Source organism: Pipra filicauda, unplaced genomic scaffold (assembly GCF_003945595.2).
Source record: "Pipra filicauda isolate LSUMZ 115617 unplaced genomic scaffold, ASM394559v2 scaffold594_size413577_pilon, whole genome shotgun sequence".
NCBI classification, from domain to species: Eukaryota; Metazoa; Chordata; class Aves; order Passeriformes; family Pipridae; genus Pipra; species Pipra filicauda.
In genome coordinates, this window is record NW_024104747.1 from 148,838 (window position 1) to 152,614 (window position 3,777).

Genomic DNA, 3,777 nt, shown 5'->3' on the forward strand with positions numbered 1-3,777 from the left:
GGAACTGCACTAGAAGGACCATCAGCCTGATCTAAATGGACACATTTGATTTCCCTGAGTGCCTGGTGCTGTTTGAGAAGGTGGTCCCCAGGGACCCCTCAGTACTCCCCAGGGACAGAACAAGAGCCAAGTGTCCTCTGAGCCAGCTGGAGTTGCAAAAGGCTGAAAGCTCTTCCTGTTCCAATGGGGTTTGGGACAATGGCAGCCCCAGCAGGGCTGAAGTAGCTCAGCTGGGAGAGCGTTAGACTGAAGATCTAAAGGTCCCTGGTTCAATCCCGGGCTTCAGCAGGGTTTTCCTGCCCTTTTGGGTGCCCAGGGCTGGGATTCCAGTACAACAGAGACGTGGACAGGCAGGAGAGAGGCCAGCAAAGGGCCAGGAGGGGGATGAAGGGGCTGGAGCATCTCTCCTGTGAGAAGAGGATGAGAGAGCTGGGAAAGGTTGCCCTGAGAGGTGAAGTTCCCATTCTTTGCCATATTTCAAAGCCACCTGGATGTGATCCTGGACAACTGGCTGGAGGTGTTCCTGCCTGAGCAGGGGTTTGATGTCCATGAGGTCCCTTCTGACCTCAACCAGTCTGATTCTGTGAAACAGGGACATTGTTTTTAATTCAAAGGCATCAGCAAAAATAGCGATAGAAAGGGGTTTTTCTTTAATTCGTTCAGCTGTTTTTTCCCAGTCCTGTGTCCTGGACTGCCCTGAGAAGCGGTAGGAAGGCCAACTCACAGGTATTTGGCTGTGCAGGAAATCAAACCTGTTATTTGGCACAAGAAATAACACCTTATCAAAAGAGTTCATTTTAGTCTGAATCACAACTGACCTTGAAACAAGCTCTCTCCCTAAAAAGTGCCTTTTTCCGGGCTGTCCTAGTGGGTCTGCCTGTTCCTCGCAGGGAAAGGGATCCACATTTCGGGGCTGAAGTAGCTCAGCTGGGAGAGCGTTAGACTGAAGATCTAAAGGTCCCTGGTTCAATCCCGGGCTTCAGCAGCGTTTTGGGAGTTGGACTTGATGATTCATCCCTGGAGGTGTCCAAGGAATGACTGGATGTGGCATTCAGTGCTCTGGGCTGGTTGATGAGGTGGTGATGGGTCAAAGCTTGAACTCGATGACCTTGGAGGTCCTTTCCAACCTAAATGAGTCAATGATATCCTTGTGGGTCCCTTCCAGCTTGGGATATTCTCCAATTCCACGATCTTTGATGAATCTTAGTGCCCTTTCCTGAACCTTCCCGCTCTCACCTTTCTAAAATTAAAGTATTCAACGTGCAAATATCCCAAAGAGTTCTAAACTGAGTAATTGTGCTTTGGCTTTGCTTCTCTGACCCTTTCTGACTAATTCCTGATCCATGGAGACCTTCAGGCAAACAGCAGAGACAAAAAAAAAACACGAGTTACTAGTTTTCAAAATAAAAAAAGTGAGAAGCAAAGCTTTGACTCCCAGTTTCTCAAAGTCACCATCCAATCTCTTCCCCATAGCAGGGCAGAGACTCTTCTTTCTGCCTTTCATTCTAGTGGTGCTCTGGACATCAAGTTTTCAGATTCTGCAGCACTTTCAGGAGATGAATTCCCTGCTCAGGATTTGAATAATGAGTCAGCAACATCATCACCTTCTTGAGCCTTGAAGAGACACCCTGTCCTGATGGGAAAATGCCTCTGTCAAGAGCCACCACCCAAACATATCCCCACAAATGGAACAGCTGCTCACCCAGGAGGGACCTTTGCAGACCTGATGCCCTCAGGCAGCATCTTGTGGCCCAAGGATGCACCAGCTAAAATTAGCTTTTTACTCCTGACTGCCTTTGCCTGCACCTAAATTAGGCCTCCCGGCCCCCAAATTGGATCAAAGTAGGTCAGAACTCCCTTCATGGCCCATGTGCAGGATTCAGTTCTCTCCCATTTGCTCTGTCTTGGGCCTCTTTTTGCCCTGGAAATGGATCTCAGGCAGCTGTAAAACAACATCCTGGGTGTTGCCCTCAGGTTTCAGAGGAGTTTGCACACCCTGGCTGGGATAACTCCTGTTTGTGGGCTCCGACCTCATCAACTCACCCCAGCAATGAGGCTGGAGCCCGAGGGCAGGAGGAAATGCCAGAGCAGAGACACTGAGCCTGAGGCAGAGAGAAGCAGGGTGGCACAGGGAGCAGTAGGGTGGCACAGGGAGCAGGAGAGTGGCACAGGGAGCAGGAGAGTGGCACAGGGAGCAGCACAGGGAGCAGGAGAGTGGCACAGGGAGCAACAAGGTGGCAGAGGAAGCAGGAGAGTGACACAGGGTGCAGCAGGGTGGCACAGAGAGCAGTAAAATGGTACAGAGAGCAGCAAGATGGCACAGAGAGCAGCAGGATGGGACAGGGAGCAGCAAGATGGTACAAAAAGCAGCAGGATGGGACAGGGAGCAGCAGGGTGGTACAGGGAGAAGCAGGGTGGCACAGGGAGCAGCAAGGTGGCAGAGGAAGCAGGAGAGTGGCACAGAGAGCAGCAGGGTGGCACAGAGAGCAGCAGGGTGGCACAAGGAACAGCAGGGTGGCACAGAGAGCAGCGGGATAGCACAGGGAGCAGTAGGATGGCACAGAGAGCAGCAGGGTGGCACAGAGAACAGTAAGGTGGCACAGGGAGAAGTAGGATGGCACAGGGAGCAGCAGGGTGGCACAGAGAGTAGCAAGAGGGCACAGAGAGCAGCAAGAGGGCACAGGGAGCAGGAGAATGGCAGAGGAAGAAGTGAGGTGGCACAGAGAGCAGGAGAGTGGCACAGAGAGCAGCAGGATGGCACAGGGAGCTTCCGGATGGCACAGGGAATGGTAGGGTGACTCAGGGAACAGCAAGATGGCACAGAGAGCAGCAGGATGGGTCTGGGAGCAGCAGGATGGCACAGGCTCAGCATTCCAGCAGCTCTACTGAACAATGTTCTGACCTGGTTCCACAGTCCTGGTTTAACAGGTGTGCTGGAAATGGGAATAAGGGCAGTGTCGGGGTTTGTTTGATGCTCAGTGCCCATCCACAGTGTTTAAATGTGCCAACCTGTGTCCTCCAGACAATGCCCAAGCACAGTTCAGGGGTTACCAGGGCCAGGAACTATTCCTGGGAGGTGGTTTGGACATAAAAGATCTATTTATGAAGAAAGGCTGGGAGAGCTGGGACTGTTCAGCCTGGAGATGAGAAGGCTCCAGGGAGACCTTAAGCTCTCCCTTCCAGTGCCTAAAGGGGTTCCAGGAGAGCTGGAGAGGGACTTTGAACAAGGACATGGAGTGTCAGGACAAGAGGGAATGGTTTCCCACTGACAGAGGGCAAGATTAGATGGGATATTGGGAAGAAACTCTTTCCTGTGAGGGTAGTGAGGCCCTGGCACAGGTTGCCCAGAGAAGCTGTAGCTGCCCCATCCCTGGAAGTGTCCAAGGCCGGGTTTGATGGGACTTGGAGCAACCTGGGCTAGTGGGAGGTGTCCCTGCCCATGGCAGAGGGGTTGGAACTACGTGATTTTTAAGGTCCCTTCCAACCCAAACCATTCTATGAATTTACGATCCTGTGATTTCTGTTCAGCCAGATAGGGGAAGAGGTTTCAGCACAGATCTGCCAGATGTTCTCGTGGAGGTGCCAGTGACATCTGGGCTTGCTCACCTCTAAAAGTCCAGCACAAGGAGGCAACCACAATGAAATTCCTTTGGAGCCCAATCCAGCCGTGGGAAAACAAAGGAAAGGGCCCCACTGGTGTCAGTCAGGCCCCATGTTCACACTGTAGGACATAAAGAAACCCCCCAAGAACATCACAGGTGGGGTGGGAGCAGCTTA

At 52.3% G+C, this 3,777-nt stretch overlaps 2 non-coding genes across 2 annotated transcripts; both read left to right on the forward strand.

Moving 5' to 3' along the window:
* The first annotated feature begins 215 nt into the window (after nucleotides 1-215).
* Nucleotides 216-288, forward strand: TRNAF-GAA. Its single transcript has one exon. It is a non-coding gene; the product is annotated as a tRNA-Phe (tRNA).
* A 624-nt stretch (nucleotides 289-912) lies between these two features.
* On the forward strand, nucleotides 913-985 carry TRNAF-GAA. Its single transcript has one exon. It is a non-coding gene; the product is annotated as a tRNA-Phe (tRNA).
* The last annotated feature ends 2,792 nt before the right edge of the window (nucleotides 986-3,777 follow it).